Source organism: Neomonachus schauinslandi, chromosome 9 (assembly GCF_002201575.2).
Source record: "Neomonachus schauinslandi chromosome 9, ASM220157v2, whole genome shotgun sequence".
Lineage (NCBI taxonomy): Eukaryota > Metazoa > Chordata > Mammalia > Carnivora > Phocidae > Neomonachus > Neomonachus schauinslandi.
In genome coordinates, this window is record NC_058411.1 from 141,351,588 (window position 1) to 141,365,164 (window position 13,577).

The window sequence follows — 13,577 nt, forward strand, 5'->3', positions numbered from 1 at the left end:
CGGGGCGGCATAAGAACACCTCCCTCTGAGGGCGTGGTGGGGAGTCATGACTTCAGACAGATGAAACACTCCGGGGAGCAAGGATGCGGGGGGCACGGTGTAGCCCCAGCTCTCGCCAATAGGTTCAGGAGGGAGGGTCGTCGGGTCTGGTGGGTTTTCCCCTAGTTACTCAGGGTCTGTCATTTCTCCATGGTGGCTGGCCACTGCAAAATGTCAACCAGCCGGGGTGTTCTTGCAACATATTGTGCAGCAGGAAGGATAAATACTGTGTGCTTAGAGTATTAAAATAGTTCCTATATGCAAAGCGGGATAAAAATAGCTTTTACCTTACAGGGCTGTTTTGCAGATGAATATGAATTTGTTCATCATAATGTATAGCTCTTGTTATTATAGTGGAAGAGACCTGATTAAAATGACTAATTTAGAGGAGACTTTTTGGCAGGATCTCTGTCTGGGTGATACCCCTGACAGCATGTATTTTAAGCAAGTTCCACGGACACCTGCTTCTTCCAGTCCTTCTGAGGCTCTGCACTTATAGCCGAGAGAGCTAAGTCTGTCTTACTGCTCCCGCCTCAGCACCGAGTCCACTGCCAAATGCAGCAGGGTAGCTGGATTCATATGTTTTTAGGTGAGATAGCTTTACTTTTAATGAATAACGTAAAGATTTAGGGTTTAGAAATCACCAGACTTCCAGTTAAAGATGGCTGACAGAATAAACACATGCTGAACGTCTAGTATTCCTAATAATTACGGAATAAAACCAGGCAAACAAAGAAAACCATCCGGGTATACACTGGAAAACAAGATGAGGCTATCAACCCTATCTCGTAAACCAAAACAAAGTGTGACCTCACCTGAAGGTCTTCGAGCTTGCTGTTCTTCCTTTAAGATTTATATAGTTCCCTGTTCAAATGTCGAGAAACAAAAAGTGAAATTTTAAAAAGAAAAAGACTAGAAGGATTTCTGAAAGGGGAGAGGACTATGGGCTCAGACTGGAGGAGGACTGGTAGGGCTAAAGCGGGGAGGTCTGTTGGAAGGACAGGTGAGCGCTAGAGGCACCAACACGCCTGGGGAGCAGATGCCACAGGGGCGGGGAGGGAGGTGGCCGAGGGCAGTCATCAGGATGCTTGCTGGGGACACTGCAGAGGAGCAGATGGGCTTATCTGGGGTCTCTGCTTCTCTGCGTTGGGCCAAATATCACAGAACAGGGTGCTGGCATCTGAGACAAGATGGCCTTAGGTTGTACCCAAAGTCATTGCGGCTGGGTGCACAGCCCACAGGAAAACTGATGTTCAGAACATAGAGAGAGATTTGTTTTAAAAAGAAATGAAAAAATCCTAATGGAGAAAAGGACAAAAGTCATGAACAGGTAGTTCTGGTCCTAAAAGATGAGGTACCAATGACTCACACAAGGGGAAAGATGCTCAGCCTCACCAGTAATGAGAAAATGCAGATTAGAACAAAAAGATGTAATTTTCTTACTCATCAGATTAACCAACTCTCACCATATGCAATCTCGATGATGTGTAAAGAAATGAATGCTCTTATTCATTGCTTTGGTGAGTATAAATTTCCAAAGCTGCTCCACAATATGATTTTGGCAGAAAAATGTATATATTCTATGGTTTAGCAGGTCCCGGCCTCAGTGTCCACCCTAGAGATAGAGTCGCATGCGTCCAATGTGAAAGGACAAATATGTTCAGTGCAGTGGTGTGGGTAACAGACAAAAGTGGAGAAACACATTAAAATTGGAATAAATACACCGCAGGACTTTCAGACTGTTGAGTACATACAAAAAAAAAAAAATGGGTCTATGTGGACCAATGTGCAAAATTTTTCAAAACATGTTAAGTGAGAAACGTATTATTTACAGGACAAAAGTATAGTGTGATGAGATTTAGAAAGAAAATCAACCCCTCCTACCCACAAAACACAGAGAAGAGACAGACACACGGAGAGCGAGAGATTGAAATTCGCAGGAAAGAAACATTTGGATACCCACCACACTGATGAGTAATTCCCTCTAAGGAAACATTATAACGTACCTTTGGCATTTTTTTTTTAATAAATGAGATTGTATTCGTGTTTTACTTTTGAATGAAAAAGTAAATGATTTTAAAAGTACAATCCAGCCTCACCATGGAAAACTAAAAAACACCGGGGAAAGAAAATCTGTAATCCTGCCTTGGCAGAAAAGCACATTTAGCACGTGGCTGTGCATCCTTCTAGTCATTTTTCTACACACTTAGTGCTGATCCACCAGGAGTCTCTTATTTTACAGGCGGGAAATAGATTCGAGTCAGTGAGCAGATGGAGAAGCACAGCGATGTGTGAACTCAGGATTCTGGGGCACACGCTGGGCTCACTGACACCTTGTGGACAAACAGGAAACAGTAGAGAGGCCGTGGCAAAACGCTCTGGGTCCTTGATGGGGCTTGAGGAGTGTGAGGCGGGGACAGGTGCAGAGTGGCCCAGTGACTCCCCAATGACATGCGTGCCCCTTCTGCTCGCCTCCTGGGTGCTCCTTTTATAGTAAGGGAATTGCACAGAGAAGAAGCAGGAACGAGAGGAGCAGCACCCAGGGCAGGTGTCAGGCAGAGTCTGTCCAGCAGGCATGAGAAGTAGAGGGAAAGAACTAGAATTGTGCCAACAAATGTGCATACAAATCTAGAAAATCTAGAGCCTCCGTGTGTGGGAATTGGGGCCAATTCTGATTTTATGTTTCCCAGGAAAATGGTCTGTTTCAGCTCTGTTTTCAAATCTGTTATGGCGTTTTTCATAGTATCCTGTTACAATTTTCAAACATTTTATTTATCTGAGTGTGGGTTTTTTGTTTGGTTTTTAATGTGAGTTGTGCCTCATCTTTCCCGATCCTCTTTGCCTAAGGTTCATTTGTCTTATAAGTCATTTCAAAGGACAAGCTCTGGGTTTTGCTGATCAAATCATTTCTGGGGAGGGGGAAATCTTTTCCATTAATTTTAGCTTTTATCTCAGTATTTCTTTTCAAATCTCTTTGGGTTTGTTTTCTTGCATCCTCCTGCCCGGGCATGAGATTTTGGATTTCTTCCGCACATTGCCAGTGCATTGCCTGGGGAGAACAGAGCTCATGGTTGACCAAAAAAAAAAATAGTAACAATGAACGAGAGAGGGTCCTGGTCCCTGGAAGCCCAGGCCAGGCTTTTCGTAGAATGAAGGAGGAAGAGGTCAGAGGGACCCGGGCGGGATCTCGTCTTGGAATGAGCTATCCAATGAGGGCAGAGCTTGCCCTGAGATCCCAGATTTGAGCAGAGGTGTTCACGAGGGAGCTAGATCATCGTAGACAACCATTAGACCAGGAAGAGGGAAATATTTGTGGCTTATGTGCTAAGACTTTCCGGCCCCCACGCTCTCCAGAGGAGTCTTAGTATTGATTATTTTAATTCTTATGTCCATTGATAATGCTTCTGTATTATGAGTGGAATAATATTTCCAAGAGCTACAGATATGAGACCCCGAGGTCTCAGGGATCAAGTCAGTAATTCTGAGCATCAAGAGATCCATCCTTAGTCAGTCCTGGAGACCTGGAGTAAGGTTTAGCCCCAGTTAACCTGCTTTAAAATGCCGATTTCTACTCTGCCTCCAAGAATCACTGTGAGCTTTTCTCTGCACCTCTTAGTTTAGGAATTTGGGAATCTCTCCCTCAAGAAAGGCCCTCTAGAGAGCACACACATGAGATCTCATAGACCATTGACCATTGCAAATAGGAAATAAAAGTTTGCAGCCAAATAGGGCAAATGATCCCGCTCACTGTTAATGTAATCATTCCTCTGACTTTGAGTTCCTTTTCCCAAGGGTTCAGCAGTGCCTTTGTCCTGACCATGTGGCACCAGGGGGGTCCCCTCCAGTCTCCTAAATGTCCCCCGGGAGAGCCTCCCTGTGCTCTGCTACCTGCTTCTGCCATCAGCCGGTTCTCACTGGACTGCTTTTCACATCAGCATGTTTTTATAGCACACAGTGGTTTCCTCAGTTACACAACAGACCCAGTGCCAACAAACCCTCTTCCAGGTAATGTAAAGCACATTTGAGCGCAAGAATGATTACATTTTCATGGCTAAAAATAAGCACTTGTTTTTTAATTTTCCATGAGAATGCTGCCCCTCAGCCCAGGAAGCCACCTCCTACCTGGCGAGCCTTTTATGCTAAAGTCATCACCACATGGCTGGGAAACTGGAATTCAAATTTTCATTATGAAACACAAAGGGAAAAGCCCCTATGCAAATCTCTCTTTAATCCCACCATATCCTTGCTTGTTCAGCGTGCTTTAAAGAAACTAGACTATGTCAAATGTACTCCGACATAGAAGCAAATCCCACCAGAGCCAATCTACATGGAAAGAATATCTTGATTTGTAGAATACAAATATCACTTCATCTTATCTGATCCTCAGGGAGGCATTATGAAGTTGGTAAGATTATACCCACAAGAGGAAGTCAGTCACTTCCTGGTTTTACCCAGATGCTGCAAGCTTACCATCCTGCATCAGTTTTGCTCATTGGAAGAATTTTCTTTTCTTCCAAATGCTTTCAACTGTGAAGGTGTCCTCTCACAGCCACAAAATGCTGATCAACTCTAGAAGGGCATTTATAAGCCATCAACAGCTACATTTGTCTTACTGCAGTCAGATACAACATTATTCCTTTCAAGATGAAAGTTTAAGGGTCTTCCTTACATCTGTGGAAGGCTGGGATAGAGCTACAGGTGGGTGGGTGGGGGAGCCCAACCATAAAGAAGGCCTCTCTCTCTTTTTTTTTTAAATTTAATTTTATTATGTTATGTTAGTCACCATACAATACATCATTAGTTTTTGATGTGGTGATCCACGATTCATTGTTTTCCTATAACACCCAGGGCTCCATGCAGTACGTGCCCTCCTTAATACCCATGACCGGGCTAACCAATCCCCCCTCCCCCCTCCCCTCTAAAACCCTGTTTGTTTCTCAGAGTCCATAGTCTTTCATGGTTCATCTCTCCCTCCGAATTCTCTCCCTTCATTTTTCCCTTCCTTCTCCTAATGTCCTCCATGCTATTCCTTATGTTCCACAAATAAGTGCAACCCTATGATAATTGACTTTCTCTGCTTGACTTATTTCACTTAGCATAATCTCCTCCAGTCCCATCCATGTTGATGTAAAAGTTGGGTATTAGTCCTTTCTGATGGCTGAGCAATATTCCATTGTATATATGGACCACGTTTTCTTTATCCATTCATCTGTTGAAGGGCATCTCGACTCTTTCCAGTTTGGCTATTGTGGACATTGCTGCTATGAACATTGGGGTGCATATAGCCCTTCTTTCACTACATCTGTGTCTTTGGGGTAAATACCCAGGAGTGCAATTGCTGGGTCATGGGGTAGCTCTATTTTAAAATTTTTTTTTTATTCTTATGTTAATCCCCATACATTACATCATTAGTTTTAGATGAAGTGTTCCATGATTCATTGTTTGTGCATAACAACCAGTGCTCCATGCAGAATGTGCCCTCCTCAATACCCATCACCAGGCTGACCCAGCCTCCCACCCCCCTCCCCTCTAGAACCCTGTTTGTTTTTCAGAGTCCATCGTCTCTCATGGTTCGTCTACCCCTCCGATTCCCCCCCTTCATTCTTCCCCTCCCGCTACCTTCTTCTTCTTCTTTTTTTTTTCTTAACATATATTGCATTATTTGTTTCAGAGGTACAGATCTGAGATTCAACAGTCTTACACAATTCACAGCGCTTACCAGAGCACATACCCTCCCCAGTGTCTATCACCCAGTCACCCCATCCCTCCCACCCCACCCCCCACTCCAGCAACCCTCAGTTTGTTTCCTGTGATTAAGAATTCCTCATATCAGTGAGATCATATGATACATGTCTTTCTCTGTTTGACTTATTTCACTCAACATAATACCCTCCAGTTCCATCCATGTCGTTGCAAATGGCAAGATCTCATTCCTTTTGATGGCTGCATAATATTCCATTGTATATATATAGCACCTCTTCTTTATCCATTCATCTGTCGATGGACATCTTGGCTCTTTCCACAGTTTGGCTATTGTGGACATTGCTGCTATAAACATCGGGGTGCACGTACCCCTTCGGATCCCTACTTTTGTATCTTTGGGGTAAATACCCAGTAGTGCAATTGCTGGATCATATGGTAGCTCTATTTTCAACCTTTTGAGGAACCTCCATACAGTTTTCCAGAGTGGCTGCACCAGCTTGCATTCCCACCAACAGTGTAGGAGGGTTCCCCTTTCTCTGCATCCCCGCCAACATCTGTTGTTTCCTGACTTGTTAATTTTGGCCATTCTGACTGGTGTGAGGTAGTATCTCATTGAGGTTTTGATCTGGATTTCCCTGATGCCGAGCAATATTGAGCACCTTTTCATGTGTCTGTGGGCCATTTGGATGTCTTCTTTGGGAAAATGTCGGTTCATGTCTTCTGCCCATTTCTTGATTGGATTCTTTGTTCTTTGGGTGTTGAGTTTGATGAGTTCTTTATAGATTTTGGATACTAGCCCTTTATCTGATATGTCATTTGCAAATATCTTCTCCCATTCTGTCAGTTGTCTTTTGGTTTTGTTGACTGTTTCCTTTGCCGTGCAAAAGCTTTTTATCTTGATGAAGTCCCAATAGTTCATATTTGCCCTTGCTTCCCTTGCTTTTGGTGATGTTTCTAGGAAGAAGTTGCTTTGGCTGAGGTCAAAGAGGTTGCTGCCTGTGTTCTCCTTTAGGATTTTGATGGACTCCTGTCTCACATTGAGGTCTTTCAACCATTTGGAGTCTATTTTTGTGTGTGGTGTAAGGAAATGGTCCAGTTTCATTCTTCTGCATGTGGCTATCCAATTTTCCCAACACCATTTGTTGAAGAGACTGTCTTTGTTCCATTGGACATTCTGTCCTGCTTTGTCAAAGATGAGTTGACCATAGAGTTGAGGGTCCATTTCTGGGTTCTCTATTCTGTTCCACTGATCTATGTGTCTGTTTTTGTGCCAGTACCATGCTGTCTTGATGATGACAGCTTTGTAATAGAGCTGGAAGTCCGGAATTGTGATGCCGCCCACTTTGCTTTTCTTTTTCAACATTCCTCTGGCTATGCAGGGTCTTTTCTGGTTCCATACAGATTTTAGGATTATTTGTTCCATTTCTTTGAAAAAAGTGGATGGTATTTTGATGGGGATTGCATTGAATGTGTAGATTGCTCTAGGTAGCATTGACATCTTCACAATATTTGTTCTTCCAATCCATGAGCATGGAACGTTTTTCCATTTCTTTGTGTCTTCCTCAATTTCTTTCATGAGTATTTTCTAGTTTTCTGAGTACAGATCCTTTGTCTCTTTGGTTAGATTTATTCCTAGGTATCTTATGGTTTTGGGTGCAATTGTAAATGGGATCGACTCCTTAATTTCTCTTTCTTCTGTCTTGTTGTTGCTGTATAGGAATGCCACTGACTTCTGTGCATTGATTTTATATCCTGCCACTTTACTGAATTCCTGTATGAGTTCTAGCAGTTTTGGGGTGGAGTCTTTTCGGTTTTCCACATAAAGTATCATATCATCTGCAAAGAGTGAGAGTTTGACTTCTTCTTTGCCAATTTGGATGCCTTTGATTTCTTTTTGTTGTCTGATTGCTGTGGCTAGGACTTCCAATACTATGTTGAATAGCAGTGGTGATAGTGGACATCCCTGCCGTGTTCCTGACCTTAGGGGGAAAGCTCTCAGTTTTTCCCCATTGAGAATGATATTCGCTGTAGGTTTTTCATAGATGGCTTTTATGATATTGAGGTATGTACCCTCTCTGCCTATACGCTGAAGAGTTTTGATCAAGAAAGGATGCTGTACTTTGTCAAATGCTTTTTCTGCATCTATTGAGAGGATCATATGATTCTTGTTCTTTCTTTTGTTAATGTATTGTATCACATTGATTGATTTGCGGATGTTGAACCAACATTGCAGCCCAGGGATAAATCCCACTTGGTCATGGTGAATAATCCTTTTAATGTACTGTTGGATCCTATTGGCTAGTATTTTGGTGAGAATTTTTGCATCCATGTTCATCAGGGATATTGGTCTGTAATTCTCCTTTTTGATGGGGTCTTTGTCTGGTTTTGGGATCAAGGTAATGCTGGCCTCATAAAACGAGTTTGGAAGTTTTCCTTCCATTTCTATTTTTTGGAACAGTTTCAGAAGAATAGGTATTAATTCTTCTTGAAATGTTTGGTAGAATTCCCCTGGGAAGCCATCTGGCCCTGGGCTTTTGTTTTTTGGGAGATTTTTGATGACTGCTTCAATTTCCTTAGTGGTTATAGGTCTGTTCAGGTTTTCTATTTCATGCTGGTTCAGTTTTGGTAGTGGATACATCTCTAGGAAGGCCTCCATTTCTTCCAGGTTATCTAATTTGCTGGCATAGAGTTGCTCATAATATGTTCTTATAATTGTTTGTATTTCTTTGGTGTTGGTTGTGATCTCTCCTCTTTCATTCATGATTTTGTTGATTTGGGTCATTTCTCTTCTCTTTTGGATAAGTCTGGCCAGGGGTTTATCAATCTTGTTAATTCTTTCAAAGAACCAGCTCCTAGTTTCGTTGATCTGTTCTACTGTTCTTTTAGTTTCTATTTCATTGATTTCTGCTCTGATCTTTATTATTTCTCTTCTCCTGCTGGGTTTAGGCTTTATTTGCTGTTCTTTCTCCAGCTCCTTTAGGTGTAGGGTTAGATTGTGTACTTGAGACCTTTCTTGTTTCTTGAGAAAGGCTTGTATTGCTATATACTTTCCTCTTAGGACTGCCTTTGCTGCATCCCAAAGATTTTGAACAGTTGTGTTTTCATTTTCATTGGTTTCCATGTATTTTTTTAATTCTTCTTTAATTTCCTGGTTGACCCATTCATTCTTCAGTAGGATGCTCTTTAGCCTCCATGTATTTGAGTTCTTTCCGACTTTCCTCTTGTGATTGAGTTCTAGTTTCAAAGCATTGTGGTCTGAAAATAGGCAGGGAATGATCCCAATCTTTTGGTACCGGTTGAGACCTGATTTATGACCTAAGATGTGATCGATTCTGGAGAATGTTCCATGGGCACTAGAGAAGAATGTGTATTCCTTTGCTTTGGGGTGGAATGTTCTGAATATGTCTGTGAAGTCTATTTGGTCCAGTGCGTCATTTAAAGTCTTTATTTCCTTGTTGATCTTTTGCTTAGACGATCTGTTCATTTCAGTGAGGGGGGTGTTAAAGTCCCCCACTATTATTGTATTGTTGTCGATGTGTTTCTTTGCTTTTGTTATTAATTGCCTTATATAATTGGCTGCTCCCATGTTAGGGGCATAGATATTTACAATTGTTAGATCTTCTTGTTGGATAGATCCTTTAAGTAGGATATAGTGTCCTTCCTCATCTCTTATTACAGTCTTTGGTTTAAAATCTTATTTGTCTGATATAAGGATTGCCACCCCAGCTTTCTTTTGGTGTCCATTAGCATGGTAAATGGTTTTCCACCCCCTCACTTTCAATCTGGGGGTGTCTTTGGTTCTAAAATGAGTCTCTTGCAGACAGCATATCGATGGGTCTTGTTTTTTAATCCAGTCTGATAGCCTGTGTCTTTTGATTGGGACATTGAGCCCATCTACATTCAGGGTAACTATTGAAAGATAGGAATTTAGTGCCATTGTATTGCCTGTAAGGTGACTGTTACCGTATATTGTCTGTGTTCCTTTCTGGTCTATGTTGCTTTTAGGCTCTCTCTTTGCTTAGAGGACCCCTTTCAAGATTTCCTGTAGGGCTGGTTTTGTGTTTGCAAATTCCTTTAGTTTTTGTTTGTCCTGGAAGCTTTTTATCTCTCCTTCAATTTTCAAAGACAGCCTAGCTGGATAGAGTATTCTTGGCTGCATATTTTTCTCATTTAGTGCTCTGAATATATCCTGCCAGTCCTTTCTGGCCTGCCCGGTCTCTGTGGATAGGTCTGTTGCCAATCTAATGTTTCTACCATTGTAGGTTACAGATCTCTTCTCCCGAGCTGCTTTCAGGATTTTCTCTTTGTCTATGAGACTCATAAGTTTTACTATTAGATGTCGGGGTGTTGACCTATTTTTATTGATTTTGAGAGGGGTTCTCTGTGCTTCCTGGATTTTGATGCCTGTTTCCTTCCCCAAATTAGGGAAGTTCTCTGCTATAATTTGCTCCATTATACCTTCTGCCCCTCTCTCTCTTTCTTCTTCTTCTGGGATCCCAATTATTCTAATGTTGTTTCGTCTTATGGTATCGCTTATCTCTCGAATTCTGCCCTCGTGATCCAGTAGTTGTTTATCTCTCTTTTTCTCAGCTTCTTTATTTTCCATCATTTCATCTTCTATATTACTGATTCTCTCTTCTACCTCATTTATTCTAGCAGTTAGCACCCCCATTTTTGATCACACCTCATTAATAGCCTTTTTGATTTCTACTTGGTTAGATTTTAGTTCTTTTACTTCTCCAGGAAGGGTTTCTCTAATAACTTCCATATTTTTTTCAAGCCCAGCTAGTATCTTTAAAGTGATGATTCTGAACTCTAGATCTGACATCATACTAATGTCTGTATTGAGTAGGTCCCTGGCAGTCGGTACTACCTCTTGTTCTTTTTGTTGAGGTGATTTTTTCCATCTTGTCATTTTGTCCAGAGGAGAATAGATTAATGAGAGAACAAAATGCTAGCAGAGTAACCACGTCCCCAGAAAATATACTCTAAACAAATCAGAAAAGACCTGAAGCAGTGGGAAAAGAAAGGGAAAGAGAGAAAAAAGAAAAAGAAAAAAAAAGAAAAAGATAAAGATAAAAACAAAAACAAAACAAAACAGCAACAACAACAACAAAAAACCAGAATGTGATCAAATATAATCAGGCTGGTATATAGATCAGTGCCACACACTAGATTTGGGGTGTATTTTGGTCTTTTAGAAGAAAGTGCCTCCCAAAATTTTAAAGAAAGAAAAACTTATATATGTACAAAAATAAGGGTTGATATGATGAAGGGATGGAATATGACTGTAAAGATGGAAATTATAAAAAATTTTATAAAAGGAATTGATAAGAAGTTGTTTGAAAAAAGAAAGAAGAGGATTTAAAAAAAGAAAAAAGAAAAAAAAAGGGAGAGGATGTGATCAGGCAGGGGAATAGAAAACACCATATACTAGAGATTTAGGGTATATTTTAATCTGTTAGAAGAAACTATCTCAAAATTTTAAAGAGAGAACAACTTATATATATAAGCCAAAAATACGGGTAACTACTATGAAGAGATAGAATATGACTCTAAAAATGAAAAATAAAAATGTTTTTTTTAAAAAAAGGGATTGATAAGATGTTGGTTGAAAAAGGGAAAAAGAAAAATTCAAAAAGAAAAAAAAAGAAAAAAAGACAGTTAAAAAAAATTAACTTTGAAAGACTAAAGAATCATGGTAGAAAAGCCATGAATTCTATGTGCAGTATTCCCCTAGCGCTGGAGTTCTCCCGTTCTCATTGATCGGTAAACTTGGTCTTGGCTGGCTGTTCTCGCTGATCTTCTGGGGAGGGGCCTGTTGCCGTGGTTTCCAAATGTCTTTGCCGGAGGCAAAATTGCCCCGCCCTTGCCCCCTCCCAGCTAAGTAATCTGCTCAGGTTTGCTCTCCGGGGCTTTTGTTCCCCGCCAGCTTTCCGTACAGCTTTGGAGGCGGAGAGTGAAAATGGCGGCCTCCCAATCTCCGCCGCGGAGGAGCCGAGAACTCGGGGCCCCACTTCTCAGTGAGCCCCCAGAGAAAAGCCGTCAGTCACTCCCGTCTCCCAGGTCTCCGGCCGCACTCCGTGCTCACCCGGCCTGTGACCGCGCGTTTCTATCTCTGGCACCCGACCCCGGATGGAGTCTCCAAACCCAGCAGATCCCTGCGGCGCACTCCCGCGCGGCTCCTCCCAGGGGAGGAAGGTGAGTCTCCCCGGATCTGCCGCTTGTTGGGTCCCTGCTGGAGGAGCAGGGGACCGACTGTGCCGCGGATCAGGGTTTATGGCCACCCCGAGCTGAGAGCCCGCGCCTGGGCTCCGCCTCTGCAGCCGGCTTCCCTGCTCCGTTACCTGGGAGCTCTGCCGCACTCAGGCACCCCCGGTCTTTCTGTGACCCCGAGGGTCCTGAGACCACACTGTCCCGGAGGGTTCCACCCCCCGCTTAGCCACCAGAGTGACGTCCCTCGGCGGAGCAGACTTTTAAAAGTTCCGATTTTGTGCTCCGCGGCTCTATCACTTGCCAGAAGCGGCCGCCGGAGGCCCCTCCCCCGCCGTCTATCCTCCCGAATATCGCCTCGGATTCACTTCTCCGCACGTCCTACCTTCCAGAAAGTGGTCACTTTTCTGTTCAGAGAGTTGTTGCTCTTCTTTTCTTCGATCTCCTGTTGAGTTTGTAGGTGTTCAGAATGGTTTGATCCCTATCCAGCTGAATTCCTGAGAGGAGACGAAATCCAGGTCTCCTACTCCTCGGCCATCTTGCTCCGCCCCCCCTATTTTTAAATTTTTGAGGAACCTCCACACTGTTTTCCAAAGTGGCTGTACCAACTTGCATTCCCACCAACAGTGTAAGAGGGTTCCCCTCTCTCCACAACCTCTCCAACATTTGTTGTTTCTTGCCCTGTCCATTTTTGCCATTCTAACTGGTGTAAGGTGGTATCTCAATGTGCTTTTGATTTGAATTTCCCTGATGGCTAATGATGATGAACATTTTTTCATGTGTCTGTTAGCCATTTGTATGTCTTCTTCAGAGAAGTGTCTGTTCATGTCTTCTGCCCATTTTCTGACTTGATTATTTGTTTTTTGGGTGTTGAGTTTGAGAAGTTCCTTATAGATCTTGGATACCAACCCTTTATCTGTAGTGTCATTTGCAAATATCTTCTCCCATTCTGTGGGTTGCCTCTTTGTTTTGTTGACTGTTTCCTTTGCTGTGCAGAAGCTTTTATCTTGATGAAGTCCCAAAAGTTCATTTTTGCTTTTGTTTCCCTAGCCTTTGGAGATGTATCTTGAAAGAAGTTTCTGTGGCCAATGTCGAAGAGGTTATGTTCTCCTCTAGGATTTTGATGGATTCTTGTCTCACATTGAGGTCTTTCATCCATTTTGAGTTTATCTTTGTGTATGGTGTTAGAGAATGGTTGAATTTCATTCTTCTGTATATAGCTGTCCAATTTTCCCAGCACCATTTATTGAAGAGACCGTCTTTTTTCCATTGCATATTTTTTCCTGCTTTGTCGAAGATTATTTGACCATAGAGTTGAGGGTCCATATCTGGGTCCTCTATTCTGTTCCATTGGTCTGTATGTCTGTTTTTGTGCCAGTACCATGCTGTCTTGGTGATCACAGCCTTGTAATATAGCTTGAAATCGGGCAATGTGATGCCCCCAGCTTTGTTTTTCTTTTTCTACATTTCCTTGGTGATTAGGGATCTTTTCTGATTCTGTATAAATTTTAGGATTGTTTGTTCCAGCAGTTTGAAAAATGTCATTGGAATTTTGATCCGGATGGCATTGAAAGTATAGAATGCTCTGGGTAGCATAGATATTTTAACAATGTTTATTCTTC